Source organism: Beta vulgaris, chromosome 5 (genome assembly GCF_026745355.1).
Source record: "Beta vulgaris subsp. vulgaris cultivar EL10 chromosome 5, EL10.2, whole genome shotgun sequence".
NCBI lineage: Eukaryota > Viridiplantae > Streptophyta > Magnoliopsida > Caryophyllales > Amaranthaceae > Beta > Beta vulgaris.
This window is the reverse complement of record NC_079206.1, coordinates 5519515-5535953: the sequence shown is the minus strand read 5'-3', so window position 1 is coordinate 5535953 and position 16439 is coordinate 5519515. Positions and strand designations below refer to the sequence as shown.

General features: G+C 35.1%; 1 pseudogene; it reads right to left on the bottom strand.

The window, feature by feature from the left end:
• Nucleotides 1-10563: 10563 nt before the first annotated feature.
• On the bottom strand, nucleotides 10564-16439 carry LOC104892690 (glycerol-3-phosphate acyltransferase 5-like; annotated as a pseudogene).

The following is a 16439-nucleotide window of genomic DNA, read 5'->3' as shown; positions in this document are numbered from 1 at the left end:
TTTCTCGCTTTAGCGTTGTCCTATTTTCGAAGGAAATTTTGCCGGATTTTCCGTAGAAATTAACGAGAATAAAGTTTGAGAATCATAGCATTATTGTAATAGTTAATCAATTTGAATAGAATTGGGAATTGAGTTCCACACTCTTTGATGTAGTTCGGTAAGTGTGATGGTAATAGTCTGGGTTATATCAACTAGAGTCTCTTTCATTGTGCTTATCCTTTGTGAGCTGGTTAGGGAAATCCGGGCTGTTACTGCAATAATACTCCTAGCGACATTGGGTTCTTGTCCAACATGTTTTCAACTTCATCTCCCAAACTCCATTCTTTAATCTTAGCAACCTGCCTGTAACCACCTACATATTCTATAGTATTTTTTATTTTGGAAGCTTTTCGCTGAATAATCTCTTAACTTATTCTACACATAAATATACAGAGAAATATTGAACGACAATTATGAAGAGAGTATTAGAGTATATTATTTGAAATTTGAGACCAAATGATATATAAATTATATATTCCCTCAGTTTCGTTTTAATTTACTCACTTTACTTTGGGAGAGAACCAAGGATGAAGGACAAAAGTATGAGAGGGAAACTGAAAAGGTGGAGAGAAAAATTGAAAAGTGAGAGAGAGAAACAAAAGAGTGGGTTAAAATATTAAAGTGAATGACATGGGGTGCAAAAAGAGGAGAAAGTAGATGTGATATGTTACCCAAAATAGAAAAAGCAACAGTGTGTAGATTAAAAGAAACGTACTAAAAAAGAAAGTGTAGATTAAAAAGAAACGCAGGGAGTATTCTACATACAATTACAAAAGTTATTGTAGTACTTCGACCCTAAACTATCCAAACAAAAATTGAACTAGTAATTTACATCTCTATGAGTATGACCATGTGTAGAAATTCTTCATATAGTTATTGTATAGATAATAAATAAGTCCAAAATTATTCATGTTTGGTCCTTCAAGTTCCAAGTTACCATCTTGAGAGACTAGTTTTCCTCACTCCCAACCCTTCTAGATTCATAGGGCCACTGATTTTATCCCAGGAGATCAAGGCTGTTTTATTTTTTCCCTCCTGGGACCCCCAAAAGAAATTTTGAACAGTGGTTGCAATGGTTGAGATGGTCTTGGCTGGGAGGCAGATGCAAGTTATGGAATAGGCTGGGATTGCACTGAGAGTGGTGTTGATTACATTATTGTTTCTAGATTTTTCAAGATTAATATTTCTAACACTCTCTCTTAATCTAAAAAATTTTGTACTATCTTTAGAAAATCTTGTTGATGCACTTGTCACCAACCACCACAGGATATGTACTTTTGATCGAGTTCCAATGTTGACACCTATGTCACCAACCTCCGTCTTCTCAATATGTCTTCTCAATTTTTACGATATTTCCGTTGGTACCCATGTTACCGACTATCTTACTAATGCTCGTGTCACCAGCCATCAACCAAAGTATTTGTTCTCCAAATTTTTTTTGTTGTAGGTGCTCGTGTCATCAACCCTCCTCGCTAATGCACTTGTCATTAGCAAACTTAAAATAATAATCTTCTCCAATATAAAGTTTCTTCTTGATATTCTTTACTAAAATTGGAAATCTCTTGTTTTTCTTGACCTTGCAATTCTTTTCTATATAATCAAACATTTTGCATTTCCAGCATTGTGGCTTTCCTTAATGCCAACAATATGCAGTATCATGGTTAGTCATTTTTCAAACATTGCAAGAAAGTTTTAGATTCATACCTTTGGATGACTTCTCTTCGTCTTCATCCTCAACATTTTTCTTGGGCATTTTCTTAAATACTGCTACAAGAGCAGTCTCAACTACTTCTTAATTAATATGATGATTTTTCCTTTGTTCACGAGACTCCACGGATCCTATAAGTTGTTCCACGATTATATTTATATATATATATCCTTTTTCTTCAATAATAAACAATGTTATCGTATTTATTCATTAAACTTAATAAATTCTTCTTCACAATATTTTCATCAAAAATTTCTTCTCCATATAATGTTAATTGATCCATTGTTTCTATTACCTTAAAAATCTTTCATTAATTTCCCTTCTTTCATTTTTAAGTTTTCAAATTCTCTTAATGAATTTAAATACTTCTTACCTTGCTATCTCATTGAATTTCTTGTTTAGGATCTTCCAAGCCTCCTTTGTCGTGTTAGACCTTAATATTCTTGGGAATATTGTATCGCGCATTTTGTATGAGATACAACACCTTAGCATCATCCTTCATTTGATCTTCCTCGAGTAACTTCTTTTGTGCTTCTATTAAATTAGTCTCACACTCATACTTTGTAAATACATTGATATATAGCATATCTCCATAAACCATATGACCTTAAAACATTGTATTCATCATAATTTTCTAGAAATCATAATTTTCTTCCCCAAAAATAGAAATTGGAAAAGTTGGATTATTGAGTGCCTTTATAATCTATGTTGTGTGTTAGGTTGAATGTGTTTTGGCTAAAGTAGTGAGGCTTTGGGAATTTTGGCTTTGATACCACTACTGGAAAATAGCGAAGATGCAGTGCAATTTTGGTTTGTGTTTCTTATATTTTAGTGTATGTAGTTAGGGAGATTAGAGGAGAGACAGAGAAACACTTAAAATAATGCTTCTTTTGATTCACTTACTTCTTACTTACATCCACTTGTATTTATAGCACGCTAAAGGGACACACTTCTTACTTTTATGAATTAGATAATTTTAGGTAGATATTTCTGCATTATCTCCTAGCTAGATTTTTCCATTGATTTTTTCTAGATTATATTATTTTTATTTTTTTAAGCTTAATATTTTTAACACCTTCCCCATCTATCCACACGCAATTCAGATGTGACTTGTAAAGTCGCTGGTTTGGGGCCTACCAGTGCAATTCACCGGGTATAGTCGGTAAAATGACCCAACATCACTGCTGGTTCATCCGCCTTCAGTTTACAACATCAACGAAATTCGTAATCAGCTCACTGGTTCACGCGATGGTGGATTTGATGAGAAAGAGAAAGTCGAAAGAGTGAAGCAAGAGGTGCCGCGACGAGCTTGTCGAGGATGGCCTAGGAAACCTAACCCGACGCCGAAATTGAAAGGTAGCCTTAGGGGAGAGAAAAAAGGAGGGAGATTTTAGTTGGGGATTTCACATGTGTAAAAAGGTTGTTACACCATAATTTATGGTGTAACAATTACACTCAAAAATTTCGGTAAATTAAGATATTGATTCTATTATTGGTTTTCTTAGTATCTATAATCCTTCTCGTTATTTATGATAAGATACAATCCACTTTCACTATGCAACAATGTTTACATATATACAAAGACGAACTAAAATCCGTTACAAGCTAAGTTTTCCTTATCTAATTAGTGTGACCTATTGGTTCAAATAATAATGTCAGCAAGTCCAAGCCATTAATTGATTCACAAGTTGGAGTTGATTTCCAACAAAATATTACATCTACCTAAAATTAATTGAATAAACATATACTGAATATTACTTTTAGAAGTATCAATGACAACTACATACTCCTAAATTGAGTTAAGTGTAAAGTTGGGTACTAAACTTTGTCCGAAATTGCAATTTAGTACTCAAGTTGCAAAGTTATAGTTTGGATACTCAAATATAACTTTTGTTACTTTTGTTGTTAACTTTACTAAAATAATATTAAAAGTATTTCTTGCACATATTTTTTTTAATTTATCTTTCTCAAAAAAAAAAATATTATGTTTTTTCTCCTCCCTCAAAACCAAATCCACCACCCTCACCCACCACTAGACACATGCATCCAACAATAGGTTCACGACATTTAGTGACAATATAATGTACATTTTTTGACATGATTTTCAGGCTGAGAGAAACCCATGAAATGTAAATTAGCGCAAAGTGTAGTATAAAACTCACTTGATCAGACCTTTCAATAGAATTCTTGTACATCTTAGCTCTGCAAATTCCTCAAACTGTTTTTTTGGAAAGTGAGTCAACAAAAGAGGCATATAAACTTTTGGAGACGAGTTTAAATCTCCAAAAGCCTTTGATAAAGGAGATTTCCTCCGCAACCTTCTACTTTCAACTCTTCTACAATATTTTCTATCTCTATGGATGAACAGAAGGTGATGATGCAATCTATCGAGCGAGATTGGATAGATCTTGTATACAATAAAGATCCGCTTGGTTTGATCAGACGTGAATACAAAAAACATGGTGAGTAGGCGATGCTTTATGACTTTGATTATGTTAATTTTTCTCTGACACGGTATCAATCATTGAATCCGAATATGGTAACATTGTTAGATAAGTTATCAGATGATTATGTTGAAGGTGATGATCTGACTGATGAATTCGGTAACCTTTGGAGACCCGTTAAAGCTGGACACTTGTGGCTTAATCTGAGCCACTGTATTAATGTTGACTCTTCACTTACTGTTTTTGAGGTATAATCTTCGTAGTTGTAATCATTGGCTTCTGAAAGAAGTAAGAGTGATCTATCGTGGAAATCCTCATGTTCCAAGAGTCAGATATACTTGATGAATAAAGACAATGACAAATGGCAGCGACCAAAGCAAATGTTCCACAAAAACCGCGACAAGATCAAGTTGTGTGATTTCCACGGGGATCACAGACATTTGACCGAAGATTGTCGGCATCTGAAGAATAACTTGGAGGATAAACTGAGGGGAAGATATTTTAGCCAGTATAAGGCTCAGACGCGGAACAGAGACTTGTTCAAGCCAACTAACCATAATGTTCAGTCGCGGATCAGTGAGATCCATGTGATTTCCTCCGCAACCTTCTACTTTCAGCTCTTCTACAATATTCTCTATCTCTATATATGGATGAAGAGAAGGTGATGATGCAATCCATCGAGTGAGATTGGATAAATATTGTACATAACAAAGATCTGCTTGGTTTGGTCAGACGTGAATACAAAAAACATGGTGATCTGAGTGGGCGATGCTTTCGGACTTTGATTATGTTGATTTTTCTCTGACACAATATCAATCCTTGAATTCGAATCTGGTAACTTTGTTAGATGAGTTATCAGATGATTCTGTTGAGGGCGATGCTTCCACTAATTTTTGCAGTGATATGGGTTTGTTGACTCGTTGTAATTAATTAGGGCCCTAATGAGGTTCAAGTTTTTTGAATGTTTGATTTTTGGTCCAGACCAAAAATAAATATTTGGTCCGCATTTTTTGAAATTTTGATTTTTAATCCAAATCACGAATAATTTTCTTTTCCGGCTTTTACATAATTTTCATGGAAAAATTAATTTTACAATATTTTTATGGACTTCCCATTCCCAAACTTGTGCCTATGGAAAATTGATGGATCAAGGTGACCAGAGCAAAACTGGTTGTCAAAGATGCATCAAGTAGTAGCAGTGGTTCTAGTTCCGTAGAATTCTTGTACATCTTAGCTCTGCAAATTCCTCAAACTGTTTTTTTGGAAAGTGAGTCAACAAAAGAGGCATATAAACTTTTGGAGACGAGTTTAAATCTCCAAAAGCCTTTGATAAAGGATATATTTCCTCCGCAACCTTCTACTTTCAACTCTTCTGCAATATTCTCTATCTCTATGGATGAATAGAAGGTGATGATGCAATCTATCGAGCGAGATTGGATAGATCTTGTATACATCAAAGATCCGCTTGGTTTGGTCAGACATGAATACAAAAAACACGGTGAGTAGGCGATGCTTTAGGACTTTGATTATGTTAAGTTTTTTCTCTGACACGGTATCAATCATTGAATCCGAATATGGTAACATTGTTAGATAAGTTATCAGATGATTATGTTGAAGGTGATGATCTGACTGATGAATTCGGTAACCTTTGGAGACCCGTTAAAGCTGGGCACTTGTGGCTTAATCTGAGCCACTGTATTAATGTTGACTCTTCACTACTGTTTTTGAGGTATAATCTTCGTAGTTGTAATCATTGGCTTCTGAAAGAAGTAAGAGTGATCTATCGTGGAAATCCTCATGTTCCAAGAGTCAGATATACTTGATGAATAAAGACAATGACAAATGGCAGCGACCAAAGTAAATGTTCCACAAAAACCGCGACAAGATCAAGTTGTGTGATTTCCACGGGGATCACGGACATTTGACCGAAGATTGTCGGCATCTGAAGGATAACTTGGAAGATAAACTGAGGGGAAGATATTTTAGCCAGTATAAGGCTCAGACGCGGAACAGAGACTTGTTCAAGCCAACTAACCATAATGTTCAGTCGCGGATCAGTGAGATCCATGTGATTTCCTCCGCAACCTTCTACTTTCAGCTCTTCTACAATATTCTCTATCTCTATAATATGGATGAAGAGAAGGTATGATGCAATCCATCGAGTGAGATTGGAAATATGACCATAACAAAGATCTGCTTGGTTTGGTCAGACGTGAATACAAAAAACATGGTGAGTGGGTCATGCTTTCGGACTTTGATTATGTTGATTTTTCTCTGACACAATATCAATCCTTGAATTCGAATCTGGTAACTTTGTTAGATGAGTTATCAGATGATTCTGTTGAGGGCGATGCTTCCACTAATTTTTGCAGTGATATGGGTTTGTTGACTCATGGTAATTAATTAGGGCCCTAATGAGGTTCAAGTTTTTTGAATGTTTGATTTTTGGTCCAGACCAAAAATAAATATTTGGTCCGCATTTTTTGAAATTTTGATTTTTAATCCAAATCACGAATAATTTTCTTTTCCGGCTTTTACATAATTTTCATGGAAAAATTAATTTTACAATATTTTTATGGACTTCCCATTCCCAAACTTGTGCCTATGGAAAACTGATGGATCAAGGTGACTAGAGCAAAACTGGTTGTCAAAGATGCATCAAGTAGTAGCAGTGGTTCTGGTTCCGTAGAATTCTTGTACATCTTAGCTCTGCAAATTCCTCAAACTGTTTTTTGGGAAAGTGAGTCAACAAAAGAGGCATATAAACTTTTGGAGACGAGTTTAAATCTCCAAAAGCCTTTGATAAAGGATATATTTCCTCCGCAACCTTCTACTTTCAACTCTTCTGCAATATTCTCTATCTCTATGGATGAATAGAAGTGATGATGCAATCTATCGAGCGAGTTGGATAGATCTTGTATACATCAAAGATCCGCTTGGTTTGGTCAGACATGAATACAAAAAACACGGTGAATAGGCGATGCTTTAGGACTTTGATTATGTTAAGTTTTTTTCTGACACGGTATCAATCATTGAATCCGAATATGGTAACATTGTTAGATAAGTTATCAGATGATTATGTTGAAGGTGATGATCTGACTGATGAATTCGGTAACCTTTGGAGACCCGTTAAAGCTGGGCACTTGTGGCTTAATCTGAGCCACTGTATTAATGTTGACTCTTCACTACTGTTTTTGAGGTATAATCTTGTAGTTGTAATCATTGGCTTCTGAAAGAAGTAAGAGTGATCTATCGTGGAAATCCTCATGTTCCAAGAGTCAGATATACTTGATGAATAAAAGACAATGACAAATGGCAGCGACCAAAAATGTTCCACAAAAACCGCGACAAGATCAAGTTGTGTGATTTCCACGGAGATCACGGACATTTGACCGAAGATTGTCGGCATCTGAAGGATAACTTGGAGGATAAACTGAGAAGAGGATATTTTAGCCAGTATAAGGCTCAGACGCGGAACAGAGACTTGTTCAAGCCAACTAACCAGAATGTTCAGTCGCGGATCAGTGAGATCCATGTGATTAGTGGCGGTCCAATTCATGGGGGAAGCGTGAACGGAGCAAAAGCAAGCTTGAAAGAATTCAAGCATGCAGTTAACTTTAATGAAAGTATGCAGTGGAGGAGACCACCAACAATGCCAGCTATGTCCTTCATAGTAGAGGACGTGGAGCATGTTGTTTACCGCCACGATGACCCTCTGGTGGTCACGTTGAAAGTATCAAACTGTTTGATTCATAGAATCCTTGTTGATGGAGGAAGTTCTGCGAACATATTGTACTATCAACTTTTGAGAAGTTGATGATAGGTCGGGCATTTGAAGCCTGTCTGGTACCCAGTGATAGGGTTCACAGGAACATCTGTCGCTATAGCCCCGTCCCCCATGTAGTAAAGTGGTGTATGGGCATCGAGCCAACTCGTTGTCACTTGTCAATACTATTTTTGTGCAACAAAACTACTTTGCTCGCCCATAATATTTTGTTTGGGCCACAAAATTCTATGTTTGTGCAACAATACTCCTTAGCGACATTGGGTTCTTGTCCAACATGTTTTCAACTTCATCGCCCAAACTCCATTCTTTCATCTTAGCAACCTGCTCGTAACCACCTACATGTTCTATAGTATTATTTTTTTTATTTTGGAAGCTTTTCACTTAATAATCTCTTAACTAATTCTACACATAAATATACAGAGAAATATTAAGAGACAATTATGAAGAAAGTAGAGTATATTATTATTTGAGACCAAATGATATATAAATTATATACTCCCTCCGTTTCTTTTTAATTAATTTACCCACTTCACTTTGAGGGAGAACCAAGGAGGAAGTACAAAAGTATGAGAGAGAAACTGAAAAGGTGGAAAGACAAACTGAAAAGTGTGAGAAAGAAACTGAAAAGAGTGCTGGGTTAAAATATTAAAAAGTGAATGATATGGGGTGTAAAAAGAGGAGAAAGTAGATGTGATATGTTACCAAAAATAGAAAAAACAACGGTGTGTAGATTAAAAAGAAACAGACTAAAAAGGAAAATGTGTAAATCAAAAAGAAACGGTGGGAGTATTCTACATACAATTACAAAAGTTATTGTAGTAATTCCACCCTAAACTATCCAAACAAAATTGAACTAGTAATTTACATCTCTATGAGTATGACCATGTGTAGCAATTCTTCATATAGTTATTGTACTATTTCAACCATCGATAGAAAATAAAACAGTCCAATTAAGTCCAAAATTATTCATGTTACCGACTATCTTACTAATGCTCGTGTAACCAGCCATCGCTCAAAGTATTTGTTCTACAAATTTTTGTTGTTGTAGGTGCTCATGTCATCAACCCTCCTCGCCAATGCACTTGTCATTAGCAAACTTCAAAAAACAATATTCTCCAATATAAAGTTTCTTCTTGATATTCATTACTAAAATTGGAAATTTCATTGTTTTTCTTGATCCTAAAATTCTTTTTTATATAACCAAATATTTTACATTTTCAGCATTGTGGCTTCCCTTAATGCCAACAGTCTGCAGTATCATGGTTAGTCTTTTTGCAAATGTTGCAACAAAGTTTTTGATTCATACCTTTGGATGACTTCTCTTCGTCTTCATCCTCAACATTCCTCTTAGGCATTTTCTTAAATGTTGCTACAAGAGCAGTCTCAACTACTTCTTAATTAATATGACGATTTTTCCTTTGTTCACGAGACTCCAAGGATCCTATAAGTTGTTCCACTATTATATTTTTATATATACCCTGTTTCTTCAATAATAAATTAAACAATGTTATCATATTTATTCGCTAAACTTAATAAATTCTTCTTCACAATATTTTCATCAGAAATTCCTTCTCCATATATATGAGGTTAATTGATTCATTGTTTCTATTACCTTAAAAATAATCTTTGATTAATTCCCCTTCTTTTATTTTTAAGTTTTCAAATTCTCTTAATGAAGTTCGATACTTTTTACCTTGCTGTATCCTTGAAATTCTTGTTTTAGGATCTCCCAAGCCTCCTTTGTCGTGTTAGAACTTAATGTTCTTGGGAATATTGTATCATTAATTCCATTTTTTATGAGATACAACACCTTAGCATCCTTCATTTGATCTTCCTCAAGTAGCTTCTTTTGTGCTTTTATTAAATTAGTCTCACACTCATACTCTGTAAATCCATTCATATATAGCATATCTCCACAAATCATATGACCTTGCGCATTGTCTTCACCTTAATTTTCTAGAAATAAGTCATAATTTTCTCCCCCAAAAATAGGATTTGTGAAAGTTGAATTATTGAGTGCCATTATAATCTATGTTGTGTGTTAGGTTGATGTGTTTGGCTAAAGTAGTGAGGCTTTGGAAAATTTGCTCTGATACCACTATTGGAAATTAGCGAAGACGCGGTGCAATTTTGGTTTGTGTTTCTTATATTTTAGTGTAGTTAGGGAGATTAGAGGAGAGACAGAGCAACACTTAAAGTAGTGCTTCTTTTGATTCACTTACGTCTTGCTTACATCCACTTGTATTTATAGCACGCTAAACCGACATAATTCCTACTTCTATTGAATTAGATAATTTTAGGTAGATATTTCCACATTATCTCCTACTAGATTTTTCCAGTGCTTTTTTCTAGATTATATTGTTTTTATATTTTTGAAGCTTAGTATTTTTAACACCTTCCCTATCTACCCACACATCATTCAGATGTGACTTGTAAAGTCGCTGGTTTGGGGCCTACCAGTCCAATTCATCGGGTATAGTCGGTAAAATGACACAACATCACTTCCGATTCACCCGTCTCTGGCTCTACCTCTACCTCGACAACAACAACCTTCAGTTTACAACATCAACGAAATCGTAACAGGCTCACTGGCTCACGGGACGGTGGAGTTGATCAAAAAGAGAAAGTCGAAAGAATGAAGCAAGAGGTGGCGCGATGAGCTTGTCGAGGATGGCGTAGGAAACCTAACTGTTGCCGAAATTGAAAGGTAGCCGTAGAAGAGTGAAAAAAGGAGGGAGGTTTGGTTGGGGATTTCACATGTGTGAATGGGTCATTACACCATAACTTATGGTGTAACAATTACACTCAAGAATTTCGATAAATTAAGATATTGATTCTATTATTGGTTTTCTTAGTACCCATAATCTTTCTCATTATTTATGATAAGATACAATCCACTTTCACTACGAAATAATGCTACATATATATAAAGACGAACTAAAATCCGTTACAAGCTAATTTTTTCTTATCTAATTTAATTGGTTATTGTGTGATCTATTAGTTCAAATAATAATGTCAGCAAGCCCAAACCATCAGTTGACTCATAAGTTGGAGTTGAAATCCAACAAAATATTACATCTACCTAAAATTAATTGAATAAACATATATTGAATATTACTTTTATAACTATCAATGAGCAACTACATACTCCTACATTGAGTTAAGTGCAAAGTTGGGTACTAAGCTTTGTCCAAAGTTGCAATTTAGTTTTCAAATTGCAAAAGTTGCAGTTTGGATACTCAAATATAACTTTTGTTACTTTTACGATCAACCTTACTAAGATAATATTAAAAAGTACTTCTTGCACATATTATTTTAATTTAACTTTCCCCTCAAAACCAAATCCACCACCCCCACCCGCCACTAGACACATGCATCCAACAATAGGTTCACGACATTTAGGCTCTTTTTGGGGAAGTATTTCAGATGACTTAAATGATAAGATACTATAATTTTAAGTCACCTTATATGATTAGTGATGGTCCAAAATTTGTCTGAAATTAAGTTGGAGTAAAATATAGCGTCTGAGATCAGGTGTTGATTTTTTTTTCTTTTTTTTTTATATTCTTTTTATCTTTTTAAGTCTAAAAATATATTTTGTTTTTATATTTTTAAGCCTAAAAAGATATTTCAGCTACAGTCATAAATAATTTTACCAAACAGGTTATGCAATCAGCTAACTTATCAGTTTTACCACCTTAACAGTTTCATCTGCTACCTAATCAGTTTCAGACACTTTATCAATTTCAGCTCCATTTCAGACAGTGTTGTGAAACATAACCTTAGTGACAATATGATGTAATGTACATTTTTTGACATGATTTTCACGCCGAGGGAAACCCATGAAATATAGAATATATAAAACTCACTGGATCAGATCTTTCAATAGAATCAAATAAAAAATATTTATTTATCAAATTCACCTCCTTTCGGGACAAAACAAAATATAAAGTTTGTACACACTTAATTAGTGAACTGCAAAATGCTTATTCCTGTTCCATTAGATACAAAAAATAAAAAAAAGTAGGATTAATGTGCTACCGTGCCATCATTTCCTGCCAATAACCTATACTTATCCTTCTTTGTGAAGTTAGTACATTCGAACTTGAGAGTGGCAGCTAATAGTCGTTGCACATAATTTGCGACGTCAATTGCGGTTTTACCATGGGAGCAAGTTGTCTCAATGGGAAGTTTATCTAAGAAAGTGAACTCATAAACCAACGTAGGATTCATAGCGAAGAAAATTGGATCCCAAACTTTCCATCCCCTAGCTGTGGTTGCGTAGAATAATGAAGCTTGGAAATTTACGGCAACAGGAACTATTTGATCAGTTAGTTCCGCAAAAAGAGAACTAAACCTTAAGAGGAAAGTCTCACGGCATGTAGTTCCTTCAGGACAAATTATTAAATCACCTTTCGCTAACTCTTGTTTTATCTTATCTTCGTCGGTGTTGCGATTTCGAGATAAACGAATTGTAGGAATAGGTGCAAAGGGCTCCCATATGGATGAAAGAGAGTAAGTGACAGCGGCGATCCTTCTATTAAGGGTGCTTGCGATGAATACGGGGTCAAAGAAAGTGCGATGGTTGCAGACATAGAGGACACCGGTCGATGACAACGACGAGGACGAAGGCCGCGAGGACTTGGGTTTACCTTTGACAATCACGCGAAAAGCCGTTATCTTAATCATGTATGCAGCTGTCGATAGTGGAAGCAAGAGGAAGAACAGTATGCGGATGATAGCAAGCATCATTCCGATGGGGAACCATAGTAAGATGAGGAGGCGCTGTTACTGGTTTTGACAGCTTAATAAGTCGACCATCATGAAATATTACTGGAGCTGGGAGGTTGGCTTGGTGGTTGTCTTCTAATGGCTTATGTATGAAAGGAGGATGGCGTTTGTCCTGCAATAGAGTAAACACAGTGTCTTTGATTATATTTTTCTTCTAATACATAAGCAAAATAAATATAAGAGAGATTCCCAATGGTGGGCTAGAGATTGGGGATTTCATCACATACATGCTATAGGATTGATATTATATAACATAGGGTTTAATTTTTTTAGTCAGAAAGGACCTAATAAAATACAAGTTTTGTGGGGAAGGATCTAATAAATATTTTTTTTTTGTCAAAAAGGTCCTAATAAAATACTTCCGATTGTGAACAGGAACCACTTTATGAATTTCCGGCCAAATTTACCATTTACCGGCGTTGATCCTTTTTTTTTACCCCTATTTGACTCTTTAATGTTCAGTCCCTATTTTAAATCCAAGGGGATGCAAATTCTTTAGATGGGTGGATGATGAGATGACAGAATGGCAACGAATTGTAATTAATAATCTTGTTGATGAGAAGAAGTTTTTATTGAATGAGTTGAAGGTGGTAAAGCAAGAAATGGCTTTGATGAAGGCTGATAAATTGAAAGTTAAAGCGCAATTTGAGAAGTTGAAGTTGAAATTAAAGATGAAGAAGGAGAAGGTTAAGTCAATGTGAACATTAAGTTTGGGGGATTCAATAGGGATTTGTGTGCTGTAAAATAGAAATAGAACATTAAAGGTCAACTAGGGGTAAAAGGAAAGGGTCAACGCCGGTAAATGGTAAATTTGGCCGGAAATTTATAAAGTGGTTTCTGTTCACAATCGAAAGTATTTTATTAGGTCCTTTTAGACAAAAGAAATTTTATTAGGTCTTTCCCCACAAAACTTGTATTTTATTAGGTCCTTTCTGACAAAAAACCCTATAACATATGAGGATGGTGATTAAGTGATGAAATTTGTATATATACAGTAGGTGGTTGGCTTTATATGAAACTTTTGTTTCGGTTGTAAGACCTTGTTACTATTAATATTATTACCTGAACTATGAGAAGAGTGAATAAAAAACACTACTAATATCAATCCTATAGTAGGTATGTTAGTGATAACATGTGCTACGCATGAGATTGACAAAGTCATCAATCTATTCTATAACGGACATACCTTGGTTTCTTCTTGAAATGCCTAAAACACCCTTATGTAATTAATATATCAATTGTTAAAAAATGTCATTATTATTTTTAGTAATAAAGTTAATAAATAAAGCTAATGCTTTCTACCACTTATGTTTTATGTTTTATGTTGATTAACACACCTCCAATGTATATAGACCGGATTAATGTATTTCTTTTATCTATATGAACTATGAAGGCAGTACAACGTACAAAGAAGAAAAGGAGAAATTCAAACCTGTAACCTATCATTCACAGGTCGAATTAATATTATAACTATATTTTTGCGTCGTTTTGCCTTCCATGCGACGCACTTGGGCGACGCAAATCGTCCTTTTCCTACTAGTGGCTTTTGAGAGCAAAAACTCCATTATTGAACCTTGAGATCTACAATTTGGCTACTTTGGATCGATTTTAATCAAGTAAAAGACTAAGTTTTTCCAATTCTCTCCTTTTTATATTGTTATGTGTTCTTATTTACTTTCCAATTGGTTTGTTATCTCAACTATGAGTGAGTAGTTCCATAGTCTAGGGTTAAGTTGAAACCTAGCAATGATTGATGCATGAATTCCCATAACTCCAATTTCTTGTGATTAATCATCCTTGCTTCGTTGAATTGTGCTTATTTTTGTTATCATACTAGGATAGGTGAATTTGAATTGATTCCTTATGTCTTGTTGTCAATGGGGGTTGAATATAGATCGATGTGTTGATTCAATCAAGAGTATGAATATCTCTATGGGAATAATAGATAGGATTACTAGGAATTTGTTGTGATGCCATTTTTAATGTCTCTTTCTGGCATGATTATAAGGGAATAGGTATGATTGCTTGTTTAGAGTAGCCATAGGTACTCGTGAAGAGGGCTTTGGTATTTTTAGGGTGTATTACTCCTTTTCCACTATTGATATCTCTCTTTGGGACCGAAACTATTCATGCATCGTTCATGCTAGTGAGACTTCTTGATTCTAGTCGTTTTTATTGATTGATTTTACCTTGTGTGTTATTTCTAGTTGTTATAGTTTAGTGTTAATATTAGTTTAGCATCCCTTTCACCGTTGTTTGTCACATGTTTAGTTAATTTGAGTTAAGATATTTAGTGTTTGATACTGTTTATCTCTGTGGATTCGATGTTGACTGCCCTGCTATATAATTAGGAGGTTAGTTAGGTATTATCTTTGTTGGATGGGTAACACGCCTATCAATGGATTTTTCTCCATTTGTGGGAGTTTGTTTCTGCTTTTTGAGAGTATTTATTCATGTGTAAATTTATTATAAGTTTTTATGTCCAGGTGATTTTAGGAAACAAAAAGTGTATGCCTACATTTACATTTCTTAATTATAAAACTTTTAGCATATTTTTAGATCTATATTCTTTTAGGGATAATTCCCATTATTATGATGACATATTGGGGTGGCTGCAGTGAGTGTCATAAATGATGCTGAAATTAACTTTTCTTGTCGACGGCAGGGGAATTGTGTTAATTGCTTTCCCATTTTCCCCTTTGTATTTCATTTATTCTATTTTTTTTATTGATTAAAAGTCTAAGTGACGTGAACATATGTTAAGAAAAGTTAGTTTCGACGTCATTTATAACACTCATTGCACCCATACCAATATATAGTTTGTGATGTTTTAGCTACTAATCAAGTTAGTGATATTGTTGCATCTAAGCCATATAGTCTGTGGTGTTGAAGCCAATTTTCCTATATTTTATAGGTCTCAAAACAAGTACATCTTATAACTGTATGTATCAACATATGGGCCAAAGATTTAGTTCATTTTGTTTCGATGGAAACAAAACTTATTTACTAAAGATGAAATTAAAGTATTAGTTGCCTCACATCTTAGCTATACGTAAATGATGATTTTTGTTTAATAAGATAAGATGAAGTTCCTTGTAATTTGGGAAAAATTGGGATCTTTCCTTGTAAGAGATGAGATTCGATCCAAAATTTCTGCTGCTCTTGCGAATGACGGAAGTAGACAGAGCTATATAAATGAAAACCATATTAAAAGGAAATACACACGAATTGATCAGTTTCGACCATTTGAAACAACCCCCCCCCCCCCCCCCAACCCCCAAAAAAACCTAGATAAACATGTAGTAAAAAGAATCAACGCCGAAAAAAGAGAAAGAAAATGAAAATAAGCAGACGAGAATGATGCACCACAACGAAGAGGAGTACATAATTAGTTTCCTGTTTGGCCAGGAAGATCACTGGCAAGGGGAGTTTTGAGGTGGGCTTTGATGGGTGGGCCGACGCTGCCACAGGCTTCGACGTTAGCTGGGTCAGCAACATTTGCGCAACCGGCCAGTCCTTCTTGTGCCTGAAGCTTAACAGGCCCTACTTCCACAGTCCATGTAACTTCCGCAGGCAATGTGGCGAGGATGCGAGCAGCCGAGACGGCGTAAGCCATCACAAGCATTACCATAGCAATGGACACTAGAGATTTTTTGAGTTGGTTAACCAT